Here is a 15,671-nt window from a genome sequence, read left to right as displayed (position 1 = left end):
GTTTTATCATGCTAAGTTCCAAACAGCATCGATACAGCCAGAGTTCTAGATTAATCCCCGCAAAGTCCTATGAGAATTATGAATGGGATCTTGACTAGTAGAGTTCTAAGGGTGGGTGCTTAGAGGAACAACAGAATTTTCTGGGCCTGTGGGAGCCAGAAGTATGATCCAAAGTGTTCTCAATCTTCTGGGAACATCTTAGATCCTGTTCTTAAAAAGTTCTCACCGTGGGAAGATTGGGGCATTTGTTAGATCCCTCAGGGAGAAAAAAACTCTTACTAACCCCACTTTGGGAATGTTTGCTTGTGAGTTACCTTTCCAAACTTAAAAATTAGTAGGCATTTATTGATGATTTTGTGGGGCTTATGGAAGAAGATGAAACAAAATTGAAATTATATTTTATAAGATAGGCTAGATATCTTCTCAAGTGGAAAATAAGCAGTTTCTCTTCAAGCAGATTTCAGTATCAAAATTTCTGGACAATCCTGGAATGCCCTCAGGGAGGTTTAACAGGACCTGACCTCAGCTAGTGCTTAATAGTTTGTTTTAAAGATATAATATAAATCCCATTTACCAGGGAGTTGCTCATATAACCTCTGACACACATTCTTTATTAAGACCTGTTCAATGTAGGCACAGGTTTTTAGCCCACAGGAAATCAGGATTGTGCCTTAAGGAAGTTTCAGAGCATTTTGCAGAAAATATTATGAATTGAGAAATACCCAGGGAGAAAAGTTTAAATGGAAAACAAGTAGTTGAGGTTTTTCTTTAATCCAGGTACCTTTTTTTCCCTGTATCTCTCGTCTTGGTGCTCTTGTACTTCTCAGGTGCCCATATCCTCGTGGAACCTCCTAAAACCCAGAATAATCTTGAAGTGCCAGTTTCTTAAACAATTAAAAAAATTTTTTTTTAATGTTTATTTATTTTTGAGACAGAGGGAGACAGAGCATGAACGGGGGAGGGTCAGAGAGAGGGAGACACAGAATCCGAAGCAGGATCCAGGCTCCGAGCTGTCAGCACAGAGCCCGACACGGGGCTCGAACTCACAAACCGCGAGATCACGACCCGAGCCGAAGTCAACCACTTAACCGACTGAGCCACCCAGGCACCCCTTAAACAATTTTTTAAAAATGTTTATTTATTTTTGAGAGAGAGAGAGACAGAGCACGAGTGGGGGAAGGGCAGAGAGAGAGAGAGACAGGCTCCAGGTTCTGAGCTGTCAGCACAGAGCCCGACTCAGGGCTGGAACTCATGAACTGCAAGATCATGACCTGAAGTCAGATGCTTAACTAACTGAGCCACCCAGGTGCCACTTGAAGTGCCAGTTTCTATTAAAAGAAACTCCTGAATAAGTGAATAACTTTGGGGTCAGCAATTCATACTGAGTTCTTTAGAAGCAGACCCTGAGAAGGGGATTCTGGTGCTTGTGATTTAATCTATAAGGGAAAGAGTGAGTCAGGATAGGGAAGGGGAATGAGTTGAAAGTTTCATGTAAAGTCTAGCACTGGCCTGATCCATGTGTGTGCATGGGGGAAAGAACTCTGGAGCATAAATGACATGTAGTGCCAATCCCTCTGATACCCCTGAATCAGTCAGTTTCTGGTAATGAGTTGCCCTAGGTCTGTGTGTGGGAGGGAGCATAATTTCCTATGGTAAGTGGCTCCTATTATTCAAGAGCAGTTCTCTCGTGAAGTAGGACAAAGTGTTAGCCATTAGCCGCTGTCTTAGTAAACTCAGGCTGCTATAGCAAAGTACCATGGATTGCGTGGTTTATATTCATCTGAAATTTATTCTCACAGTTCTGGAGGCTGGATGTGCAAGATCAGGGTGCCAGCATGGTTGAGTTTGTTGAGAGTCTTCTTCCTGGTTGCAGATTGCCAACTTCTTATTGTATTCTTTCGTGGTGGAGAGCAGAGAGAGGAAGAAACTCTCTCATTCTTTTTATAAGGGCATTAATCCCATTCACCAGGGCTTCACCCTCATTATCTTATCTAATTCTAATTACCGCCCCAAAGCACCACTTAATACTGTCACATTGGAGAGTAATAATTCAATATATGAATTTGGGGGGACAGAAGCATTCAGTGCTGTGTTCCAGCAGCTGAGGGATAGCTACATAGCCCTATGAAAGAGATCTAGATGGGGCACCAATAGCATCGACTCACGGTTGGAGATGAACAATGAACAGTCTCCCACGGGCCAAAGATAGGACCAGATGAGATTGGTTTCAAACATATACAGTGTTAAAAACCATGTGTTCATGATGTGGTTATAAATAGAACAAGGTTGGCTATCAGTTGACAATTATTGAAGCTGGGTAAAAGATACCATTGGATTTATTATATTATTCTTTTTAATTTTGCATAAGTTTGAGATTTTCCACAATCATGTACATGAAAGTCAATTCCAGGTAGATTGAAGTTTTATTTATTATTATTATTTTTTTTAAATATAATTTATTGTCAAGTTGGCTAACACACAGTGTATATAGTGTGCTCTTCGTTTTGGGGGTAGATTCCCGTGATTCATCACTTGTATACAACACCCAGTGCTCAAACCAACAAGTGCCCTTCTCAATACCCATCACCCATTTTCCCCTCTCCTCTGCCCCGCACCCCATCAACCCTCAGTTTGTTCTCTGTATTTAAGAGTCTCTTATGGTTTGCCTCCCTCTCTCTCTGTGTTTATAACTATTTTTCCCTTCCCTTCTCCCATGGTCTTCTGTTAACTTTCTCAAGTTCCACATATGAGTGAAAACATATGATATCTGTCTTCCTCTGACTGACTTATTTCATTTAGCATAATACCTTTCAGTTCCATCCACATTGCTGCAAATGGCAGGATTTCATTCTTTCTCATTGCCAAGTAGTATTCCGTCCTGCATATAAACTACATCTTCCTTATTCATTCATCAGTTGATGGACATTTAGGCCCTTTCCGTAATTTGGCTTTTGTTGAAAGCACTGCTATAAACATTTGGGTACATGTGCCCCTATGAATCAGCATTCCTGTATCCTTTGGATAAATTCCTAGTAGTGCTATTGCTGAGTTGTAGGGAAGCTCTATTTTTAATTTTTTGAGGAACCTCCACACTGTTTTCCAGAGTGGCTGCATTAGTTTGCATTCCTACCAACAGTGCAAGAGGGTTCCCGTTTCTTCACATCTTGGTCAACATCTGTTGTTTCCTGAGTGTGAGGTGGTATCTCAGTGTGGTTTTGATTTGTATTTCCCTGATGATGAGTGATGTTGAGCATCTTTTCACGTGCCTGTTGGTCATCTGGATGTCTTCTTTAGAAAAGTGTTTATTCTGTCTTCTGCCCATTTCTTCATGGGATTATTTGTTTTTCAGGTGTTGAGTTTGGTAAGTTCTTTATAGATTTTGGATACTAACCCTTTATCCGATGTTATTTGCAAATATCTTTTCCCATTCCATCAGTTGCCTTTTAGTTTTGTTGAGTGATTCCTTTGCAGTGCAGAAGCTTTTCATCTTGATGAGGTCCCAATAGTTCATTTTTGCTTTTATTTCCCTTGCCTTGGGAGACGTGTTGAGCAAGAAATTGCTGTAGTTGAGGTCAAAGAGGTTGTTGCTTGTTTTCTCCTCTAGGGTTTTGATGGTTTTCTGTCTCACATTATATTGATTCACAAATCAATCAATGTGATACATCACATTAATAAAAGAAAGGATAAGAACAAAATGATCCTGTCAATAGATGCAGGAAAAGCATTTGACAAAATATACTAATCTTTCTTAATAAAAACCCTCAAGAAAGTCGGGATAGAAGGAACATACCTTAACATCATAAAAACCATATATGAGAAGCCCACAGCTAATATCATCCTCGATGGGGAAAAACTGAGAGCTTTTTCCCTGAGATAGCTGAGATCAGGAACACAACAGGGATGTCCACTCTCACCACTGTTGTTTAACATAGTGTTGGAAGTCCTAGCCTTGGCCATCAGACAACAAAATGAAATAAAAGGCACCTAAATTGACAAAGAAGATGTCAAACTTCCACTTTTTGCAGATGACATGATACTCTATATGGAAAGCCTGAAAGATGCCACCAAAAAGCTGCTAGAACTGATACATGAATTCCCATTTACAGTTTCACCAAGAACTGAACCATAAAATACCTAGGAATAAATCTAATGAAAGATGTAAAAGATCTGTATGTTGAAAACTATGGAAAACTTATGAAGGAAATTGAAGAAGACACAAAGAAATAGATTGAAGTTTTAAATGTGAAAGGTAAAGCACTAAAACTCCTGGAAGATATCAAAGGGGAATGTGAATATGACCTTGGGAAGAAAGAGAGCACCAATCAAAGAAAAATTAGGATTCCTTATTCATTTAAAGAAACCATTAAGAATATGAAAAAGACAGCCGTTCATTCACAAAATATATTTGCAATATGTATCACTGACAAAAAACTCATTGTCGTAAGATATTCCTGCAAATCAAGGAAGGAAAAAGACAGACAACCCAATAGAAAGTGGGCATAAGACTTGCATAGATCTTTTCCAGGAAAAAGCATACTTAGTGTCCAACAAAGAAAGAAAGTTGTGGGGTGCCTGCGGGGCTCAGTCGATTAAGCGTCTGATGGCAGCTCAGGTCATGATCTCATGGTTCATGAGTTCAAGCCCCACAACAGGTTCTGTGCTGACAGCTCAGAGCCTGGAGTCTGCTTCAAATTCTGCACCTCCCCTGCTCATGCTCTGTCTCTCAAAAATGAATAAATGTTAAAAAATTAAAAAAAAAAAAAGAAAGTTGCTCAACCTCAGTAAACTGGGAAATGGAAACAAAAACCATAAGGGGGTATTTCTTTACTTTTTTAAGTCATTTAAATTTCCTATGGGCTCTAGGTGAGCATTTAATAAGTAACACAGAGTCTTTTAAATAAAATTACTCATGAGAGTGATTCATTTTTCTCTCATTTCTCTAAGTATTATTGTGATACTACATAATGTGATTATTTCTACACATCTGCCAGAATGACTAAAATGAAAAGGACTGACCATACTAACTCTTAGCAAGAAGGTGTAAGAACTGGGACTTTTAAAAAAAGTTTTTATTTTATTTTGGGAGAGAGGGAGAGAGAGAGAGCACGAGCGAATGAACATGGGAGGAGCAGAGAGAGATTCCCAAGCAGCCTTTGCATTGTCAGTACAGAGCCAGATGAGGGTCTCAATCTCAGTAACCTTAAGATCATGACCTAAGCTGAAATCAAGAGTCAAATGCTTAATTGACTGAGCCGCCCAGGTGGCCCACAGCTGGGACTTTTATATGCTGCTGGTGCAAGGTATAAGTTGTTACAACTACCCTGGAAAATTGATAGTGTCTGTAAAAGCTCAACATACATGTATACCCTCTGACCTAGCAGTTCTACTCCAAGGTATATATGCACAACTGAAATGTATATAAATGTGTACTATATGTCAAAGAATGTTCAGAGCAATTTTATTCTTCATCATTCTTAACAGCATCAAACCAGAAACAAGCCAAATATCTGTCAGTTGTAGAATGAATAAATAAATTGTGATACATAACACTATGCACTAATAAAAATAAACAGATCACTTTTTCATCTTTCCAACCTAAAATCAACAGGACCAATCACAGGTTTCCGAATCTCTACTGTTTATTAGTGAGTTAGTAGTTTACCAGGAAACATTTCATATACCCATAAAACAATAGCACCACAAAAAATAACCTTGGGACAACAAGAAGGAACTAGAACAGAGCCTTGTGTTCACTGCCAATTTCATCCCTATGGTTCAGGAAGTAGGAGGTGCTAAAAAACAGAGATGGTTCTTCATCATCGTCATCATCATCATCATCATTATAACTTTTTTATGTCTCTTTGTGTTCACAAGATTTTGAAAGTAAAAGTGGAGATTTTCCCTCTCTTAAGGTTGTGGAAAGGATCCACTAATTAGGCAGAGGCATTGCCTTTTATTTTTGGGGACTTTTTTTTTCTAATCATTGACATCTGCTCACTGAGATAACAGGAGTTTATATTTTGCCTTTTTTTTTGTGGAGAAACTTCTGGAAGGCAGACAGAATTGAGGTGTTCCAAGCTTGTTCTCAGAAACCTACCTGTCTAATATGACTCAGCTTAGTTTCTTATTCCCATACTTCCAATACTCTCTTACGGCTCCCTGATAAGTGTAATAGCATTTATCATAGGTTTTATTGCTTAATTGGGTAATTACTTATTTAGGGTCTGCTAAGCTCCATGAAGGCTGAGATCATGTCTGTTTTGCCCACTGCTGGCTCCCCGGTGCCTAGTGAAATATCTGGTACATAATAGATACTAAATTATTTGTTGAATGAGTCAAGCTTAGCTTGTCATTGAGTTAACCCAATAAAATCAGGCCAGTTTTATACTGCAATTCAGAATGGATTTATTCTTATTCTATACACAATTCTCATAAGCTTATTTACCTTGTTTCCAAGCTCATAAGTGATCAAAAGTAGGATTCATATAGAAATTGTATATTTATATCTATGTCTGTCTGAAAGATACTGTACTTCCTAAATTTAATACAAAGTTGGAAAGAAATCTCTCCTCCACACAAAACTTATTGACTTGGTTATATTTTCTATGTTGCAGTATCAATCATCCCATAGTTTTAAGTGTTTTATTATTTTATGTTCATTGTTGAGGATAAACCCTCAACAACAGGAAGTTCCTGGTAATGCCAGCGGTGCATAGAACTCAACATATATCAAGACTGTTGGGTCTAACCACTTACCCAGTTCTTGAATCTCTCTTCATCATCTAGCAGCATCAGTATTGCCTCGTGGAAGAAAGGGAGAATCACAGGCTCAACTCCAGACTTACTAGTCAAAATCTCCAATGATGCAAATGTCACAGTAAAATCTGAGAAGCACCCATATGGACCATCATGAACACTCTTGGTGAGGTGAAACTCAACTGCATTTTGGAGAGGCCCATTTCATCTTAGCAGATTCTTAGAAGGCTGATACTGAGCCCAAATTTGACCTTCTGTCATTTCCCATTTGTTCCTAGTTTCACCTCCAGGGCCTTATACAAGTCTACTTCATTTTCAAATGACAGTTCTTCAAATATCTCAAAGCAGCTTGTCCTACCTGAGGATGTTCCAAGCCAGTATCTCCTAGAACTTCAGGGGATGTCAGTTTTATAAACTGTCCTGTGGAAACAGGTGGTTCAGTGCTCACATAAACTGCATCTATGTTTTGTCTTGGAAAGTTTGATTTGAGGCTCTGAGAAATAAGAACAATTGCTTATTTTCACTTAATCCATTTTCCCCAAACTAATTTGTTCAGGAAAAATTTTTAACTTGTGTAACGATTAGTAACATCTTCAAGATTTGAAGAACATATTTTGGGAAATATGACTCTTGGCTGAAATTGCTTCAGGTGTTTGTGACAGACTGAATAATGGCTCCTGAAAATATCCAGGTTCTAATCCCTGAAATCCATAAATGTTATCTATATGGCAAGATGGACTTTGCAGATATGATCAAGATAGGGATCTTGAGATGGGGAGATTGTCCTGGAGTCCTTGATGGGCCTGAAATGTAATCACAGGTATCTTTGTAAGAAGGAGGCAAAGGGAGATTCAACGTTAGATACAAGTAGGGGATGTCACAATGGACAAAAGGTTGGACTGAATGAGAGAAGGAGAAAGGAATGTAGCAAGTAGGATTCTAGGATCTGGGAAAGGCAAGGAAATGGATTCTCTCCAAGAGCTTCCAGAAGGAACCAGTCATGCCAACACTGTTTCCTTTAGCCTAGTAAGAATGATTTCAGACTTCTGGTCCCTAAGATGATAAGGAACTACATTTGTGTTGGTTTAAGCAGCTAAGTTTGTGGTAATTTGTTACAGCATCATAGGAAAGTAATATGCTCGCCACGTCACTGCCTACTCAAACCTTCCAAATGGCTTTCAAATATTCAAAGGAAAGAAAATCCAAGCTCCTTACTGTGGCCTGCAAGTCTGTACCCTATTTTGCTAACCCTTGGACAAGAGCCCTCCCTTGTCCAGGGTGCTTGAATTGTACTCCTCTTCTGTTACTCAGACCTGCCAAACTCAATCTTGTTTTAGGGCCCTGCACTGCTCAGCTCTCTTATTTAATTGTTACCTATTTATTGTCAGTTCTTTCACCGCTCTCAAGAGAAGAGAGCCTGGCACAGAGTCAGGGCTCAGAATACATTTGTTGTTGAATGTATAAATGGAGAATTGAATATGAATGTGGTTTCAACTTCCTTTGCTATCCTGGTTGCTTCCTTTGGAATATATTCTGTTTGGTTTATGTGTTTAAAAATATGATTTCCAGGGCTGACTCCCAATATTATGGATTGTTAAACAAAGCAGAGATGATATTTCTGGAGAGTTTTAGGAAGCTTATATTTCACAGTTAAAAGCATACTATACCCTTTTGTGTCTGAATTATTTTATAATGCATTTTTTAAAAAGGAGGAAAATCTAAACCTCTTTTTTTTTTTTTTTTTTTTTTAACCAAACTCAGGCAACTTAACCTGACTGCCCAGTCTAAAGTTGCAAACCACCTGTGGTCAACATTCCCTATTTGCTTCCCTACTTTCTTCTTCTTCTTACTACTCAACACTAATATCTCATGTAGGTCACTTATTTTTCTTGTTTGGTGTCTGACCACACAAAAATGTAAGCTCTATGCTTACAAAGACCTTGTCAACTTTTAAAAAAGCTGTGTTTCCTGTGCCTAAAGAGTGATTAGCACAGACTAGATGCTTGATAAATGCATGCTAAGTGAAAGTGTACATGAATAAATTAACCAGGTGAGTTTGTTCCCCCAAATACTGGCCAAAAATTCATTTCAAAATCATTATTTTTATAATAATTTCTGGGAAGAGAGAGCTAGACACTCATGAAAATCCATTTCCTTTTTTTTTCCCGAGGTACACAGCGAAATTATAGTTATTTCCCAGAGTTTGCCTGCAGTTCAGTATAGCTAATGCCACATGAGCAGAAGCATTATGTCTGTCTCACAGGTATGCTCCATTAAACGCACCAAACCTAATTCTCTCTAGTCTTTACCCTCTTGTGTTTAACGTGTCTGTGACAGGACAACATTGCATGTATTGAGGCTGACAGAACCTCTGTCAGTCTGGGGCCCTGTATAGTTTTGCAGAACCAAACAGGAAATGCCTTAGACTCTTCATGTGAGGGAGAGAGAGACTCCACTTGCACAAGTCTGTTACGCATCTTTGGATGTATTTGTTAACAGCGGTTAGGCTATCGTAACAAGTAAACTTGTCTAAATAAGTACTGTAAATCTATTAAAGCAGTTAACATGCAAAAAAGCCTAGTATAACATTTTCATTATCATCTTTATTTTTTTCCCTGCATGCTGTCTTTGAGGTCCTTGGTTACACATGACAACTTGAGGAATGGGTTATTGGACAACTAGGTCACCCCTAAAGGAACCCTTAAACCATTCATTCTCTCTTCTTGGCAGCAGAAAGCAATATCCCTGCTTTAGCATTTCGTTCTCATCTGGGTGATTTATGGAGGCCTCTGAATTATTGGGATTGCAGCAACATTTGGCTGTTCCCCAGGTGCCAATACACTGTCATTAAAGAATCAGCAGGCTTGCAGTTCCTCTCACACACACCCTCATTTGCAAAGGCGTGTGTAAGCACCGTGGACCCCAGAAGCGCTCAGTGAAAAATCAAATCAAACCAATGATCTGGTGTGATCAGCAAACATAGACAGAAGAGATTGGAAGCAGAATGGACAGAGCCCATTACTGCTGACACATGCACTCTTCACCAACAAAATTGCACAAATGTGCAATGTTTCATCCATAATTCAGAATATATTTATGTTTCTTCCTGTATTTTATTTTCACAATATCATACCTTGTAGTGGTTTGGCACATATTATAGTTCTTATTTTGTGGGGAAACTGGGACTCAGAGGAATTAAGGAGAGTACCCTCTCTGGGTTAAGTAACAAGCTTCTGTGGGAGAAAGGGGGGTACCATCAACAGATGGGGTAAGCTGGCATTTCCTGCATGAGCATCCCCTTCCACTGGCAGAGAAGGACAGGATTGGGGTCAAAGTATGGGCAAAATGGTTGGGCTTTAGGGGGATGTGAACATCTTGAAATTATTAACAGCCTTTATGTGTGCCTGTGTGCATTTTCTTAGAGAGAAAGCCCACAGCCTTCAACCAGTTTTTGAAGGAGATAGATAGACACCCCCAAGTGATTAAGAGCCATTGTTAAAGTGTTCTGTAGCTGCAGATTGTCTTGGGCACGACCTAAGGAACTAATATCCAAAGCCCTGCTGTGGGAAAATAGTACTTTTGTATAAGAGGAACGGGACACAGAGTCTTAGGCAGGATTTCTGCCTTATGGATATTTATTTTACTACACAAAACAATATGAATATCCAATCATATAATCCCAGAAAATTCATCTGGCTCCATGGTGATCAGATTTATATTTTGCCAAAAAATAATAAAGACAAGCTTGACATTCGAAGAAGAAAATGCTTAGCCTTAACAAAATCCCGTGTTTCCATTCCAGGTAAGCTGAATGAAACTCAGAAAGCTTTTATCTTGGACACCAATATCTATACAGTGGAAGAGTTAGTTTAGAGTTACTGAAAGCAGCCATAGGTGCTGTGGCATCAGATAAGGGAAATAGAGACTTAGACGGTTATTTTGTAGGCATTAGAATTTCAGAGGGGTTGACAAGGTCATACTTACAACTCCGGCTCTGAACATACCTGTCTTAGGGACAGTTATACACTGACATTTTCAGAACCAGTGCTTAACCAAGCATGGACCGTGAATGAAACCATCACCCTGGGAGGGCACTGTGGTCGGGACTAGGGGTCAACTGAGGGAGGGAGTGTAATGGAAAGAGGAATAGCCCTGCAAATTGCACTGAAATGGGGGAAATGATCAAGTTTATTTCATTTTGTTGAAATTAAATATTAAGTCCTCCTTGGGGCACCAAGGGCAAACCCTCAAGCCAGTTGCTGGTTGTTTTCTATTTTGGCTTTAGGAGTTAACTCTGGGAAGCTGTTTTTCCTAGCTTAGGAATGAAGTCGCTGAATTCTCAGCACAGTGTTGATTCAAGGAAATAATTTTGGTTTGTACAATTTGGGGTACTTCTGAGAACAGAAGTAATCAGAGTGGCAGTGATAGGGTCAGGAGCCCCAAGAGGCTTCCTGTTCTTGGTGAAAAAGTCTCTAATCTACATGTTTTTGTAAGAAATCAGAATTTTTTAGAAGTCATCCCATGATTGCTGGCAACTTTAGAGTGAGCAGTGAGTGGGACTAATTTTCCACTCAGGATGTAAAGTATGTATAAGAAACTGAAATGAAATGCAAAACATGAAGAATGTATCTTCTTTATATGCTCTCTCTCTTCACTCTTTACCCACTGATTGTGAAATTACTATTTATCTCAACGTTCATCTCTTCGCCTTTCTAGAGCTTGTCAACTCATGTTTTTAGCTGCAAAACATTACTGTGGCATTGCAACCAGGCCTGAGTTCTTATCATATTCTAAGTCCTAAGGTCTGTTGGGCAGGTTCTTGAATTTTTTCTGCTGTTTAAAGGAAAGAGGTGGATTCAAATTGCACTTGCCCACTGAAGGTATGTATGTATGTATGTATGTATGTATGTATGTACTATGTATGAGTATTCCTATGAGCAATAGAACAAGAATTTGGAGACAGGATAGAGATAGAGAAGGATACTATCTTTTGAGCTCATTCTTTAGTTAGAGGATATGAAATCTAGTCCTCTGTACAGCATGCTAGCTACATGAACTATGGGCAATCCAGATAACCTTTTGTTTTTTTACTGGCAGCCAGATTTATTTTATTTTATTTTAATTCCCGTATAGTTTACATACAGTGTTATGTTTGTTTCAGGTGTACAATTTAGTGACTCAACAACATTACTCAGTGCTCATCACAGTAAGTGTGCTCTTAAGAAATCCCCGTCACCTATTTTACCCATCCCCCCATCCACCTCCCCTCTGGTAACCATTAGTTTGTTCTCTGTAGTTAAGAGTGTTTTTTGGTTTGTCTCTGTTTTTCTTTGTTCATTTGTTTTGTTTCTTAAATTCCACATATGAGGGAAATTATATGGTATTTGTCTTTCTCTGGCTGATTTAACTTAGCCTTGTACTCTCTAGATCTATCATGTTGTTGCAAGTGGTAAGATTCCATTCTTTGTTTTCTTAAATTAGGCTTACACCTAGCACGGAGCTCAACATGGGGCTTGAATTCACAACCCTGAGATTAAGACCTGAGCTGAGATCAAGAGTTAGAAGCTTAACCAACCGAACCCCACAGGCACCCCAAGATTCCATTTTTTTTTATGGCTGAGTAATATTCCATTGTGTGTGTCTACCACATTTTCTTTATCTATTCCTCTATGGATGGACACTTGGGCTGCTTCCATAACTTGGCTATTGTAAATCATGCTGCTATAAACATAGGGCTACATATATCTTTTAAAATTAGTGCTTTCGTATCTTTTGGGTAAATACCCAGTAGTGGAATTACTAAATCATATGGTAATTCTATTTCAAATTTTGAGAAACATTTAAACTGTTTTCCACAGTGATTGCACCATTTGCATTCCCACCAGCAGTGTGTAAGTGTTCCTTTTTCTCCACATCCTTGCCAGTACTTGTTTCTTGTGTTGTTGATTTTATTCATTCTAACATTGTGGTTTTGATTTACATTTCCCTGATGGTGAATGATGTTGAGCATATTTCATGTGTCTGTTGGCCATTTGTAGATCTTTGGAGAAATGTCTGTTCATGTCTTCTGTCCACTTTTAATTGGATTATTTGGGTTTTGGTGTTGAGTTGTATAAGTTCTTTACACATTTTCGTTACTAACCCTTGATTAGATGTGTCATTTGCAAATATCTTCTCCCACATAGTAGGTTGTCTTTTAGTTTTGATTGTTTTCTTTGCTGTGCAGAAGCTTTTTATTTTGATGTCGTCTCAATAGTTTATTTTGTTTTTGTTTCTCTTACCTTAGGAGACATACCTAGAAAAAGGTTGCTATGGCTGATGGCAGGGAAGTTAATACCTGTGCTCTCTTCTAGGATTTTTATGGTTTAAGGTCTCACATTAGGTCCTTAATCCATTTTTAGTTTATTTTTGGGTATTAAGAAAGTGGTCCATTGTTCTCTGTGTCTGTTTTTGTGCCAGTACCATACTTTTTTGATTACTTCAGCTTTGTAGTGTATCTTGTTATCTAGGATTGTGATAGCTCTAGTTTTGTTCTTCTTTTTCAAGATTGCTTTGGCTATTTGCAATCTTTTGTGGTTTCTAACGAATTTTAGGATATTTTGTACTAGTTTTGTGAAAAATGTTATTGATATTTTGATAGGGATTGCATTAGATCTAGTAAATTGATAGTAGATTGCTTTGAGTCATATGGACATGTTAACAATATTTGTTCTTCTAATACATGAGCATGGAACATCTTTCTGTTTGTGTCATCTTTAATTTCTTTCATCAGTGTTTTATAGTTTTCAGAGTATAGATCTTTTACCTCCTTGGTTAGGTTTATTCCTAGGTATTTTATTACTTTTGGTGCAGTTGTAAATGGGATTTTTTCCCTTGATTTCTCTTTCTGCTGCTCCATTTTTAGTCTATAGAAATTCAGTGTTCTTCTGCACATTGATTTTGTGTCCTGTGACCTTCCTGAATTCATTTATTAGTTCTGTGGTTTACTGGTGGAGTCTTTAGGGGTTTCTACATATAGTATCATGTCATCTGCAAATAGTTACAGTCTTACTTCTTTTTTAATTTGGATGCCTTTTTTATTTTATTTTATTTTTTGACTTATTACTATGGCTAGGACTTGTAGTACTATGTTGAATAAGAAAATGGCAAATGTGGGCATCCTTGTCTTCTTCCTGATCTCAGAAGACAAGCTTTCAGTTTTTTTTTTTACCATCGAGTATGATGTTCACTGTGGGTTTTTCATATATGGCCTTTATTATGTTGAGGTATGTTCCCTCTAAACCTACCTTGTTGAGGGTTTTTGTTATGGATGGATGTTGCACTTTGATGCTTTTTCTGCATCTATTGAAATGATTGTATGGTTTTTATCCTTTCTCTTATTGATATGATGTCTCACGTTGATTGATTTGCAAATATTTTTTTTAACATTTATTCATTTTTGAGAGTGAGAAAGACAGAGCGTGAGCGGGGGAGGGGCAGAGAGAGAGGGAGACACAGAATCCGAAGCAGGCTCCAGGCTCCGAGCTGTCAGCACAGGGCCCGATGCAGGGGTTGAACTCACCGACTGCTGAGATTATGACCTTGAGCTGAAGTTGGCCGCTTAACCAACTGAGCCACCCAGGTGCCCCGATTGATTTGCAAATATTGAACTACCCTAACATCCCAGGAATAAATCCCACTTGCTTGTGATGAATGTATTTTTTAATGTATTGTTGGATTTAGTTTGCTAATATTCTGTTGAAGATATTTGCATCTATGTTCATCAGAGATATTGGCCTGTAGTTCTCTTTTTTTTGTAGTATCTTTATCTGGTTTTGTTATATGGGTAATGCTGGCCTCATGGAATGAATTTAGAAGCTTTCCCTCCTCTTCTATTTTTTGGAATTGTTTGCAAAGAATAGATTTTAACTCTTCTTTAAATGTTTGGTAAAATTCTCCCGTGAAGCCATCCGGTCTGGACTTTTGTTTGTTCAGAGATTTTTGATTATGGATTCAATTTCATTGCTGGTAATCAGTCTGTTCAAGTTTTCTATTCCTGATTCAGTTTTGGGAGGTTGTATGTTTCTAGGAATTTGTCCTTTTCTTTTAGGTTGTCAGTTTGTTAGCATATAACTTTTTATAACATTCTCTTATAATCCTTTGTGTTTCTGTGGTGTCAGTTGTTATTTCTCCTTTTTCATTTCTGATTTTGTTTATTTGAGTTCCCCCACCCACTTCTCTCTCTCTCTCTCTCTTTTTTTCTGTTGATGATCTGGCTAAATGTTTGTCAATTTTGTTGATCTTTTCAAAGCACCAGCTCCTGTCTTCACTGATATGTTTTGTTGTTTATTTTTAGTTTCTATTTCATTTCTTCTAATCTTTATTATTTCCCTTCTTCTCTAAACTTCTCTCTTAGAACTGCTTTTGCTGCATCCAAAAGATTTTGGATCACTGTGTTTTCATTTTCATTTGACTCCATGTATTTTTTTTATTCTTCTGATTTCTGGTTGACCCATTCATTGTTTAGTAGCATGTTATTTAACCTCCATTATTTGTGTTCTTTCCAGATTTTTTCTTGTGATTGATTTTTAGTTTCATACTATTGTGGTCAGAAAAGATGCATGGTATCACTTTGATATTATTGAATTTGTTGAGACTTGTTTTGTGGCTTAACATGTGATCTATTCTGGACAGTGTTTCATGTGTACTTGAATAAAATATGTATTCTACTGTTTTGGGATGGAATGTTCTGAATATATCTGTTAAATCCATCTGATCAAATGTGTCATTCAAAGCCACTGTTTCCTTGTTGATTTTCTGTTTGGATGATCTATTCATTCATGTAAATGGGTTGTTAATGTCCCCTACTAGTATTGTATTAATATTGATTGCTAATAAAGGTATTAGCTGCTTTATGTATTTGAGTGCTTTCATGT

This window comes from Puma concolor, chromosome A3, assembly GCF_028749965.1.
Source record: "Puma concolor isolate L17-30 chromosome A3, mPumCon1.1.hap2, whole genome shotgun sequence".
In the NCBI taxonomy this organism is placed as follows: domain Eukaryota; kingdom Metazoa; phylum Chordata; class Mammalia; order Carnivora; family Felidae; genus Puma; species Puma concolor.
This window is presented reverse-complemented; position numbering follows the sequence as displayed.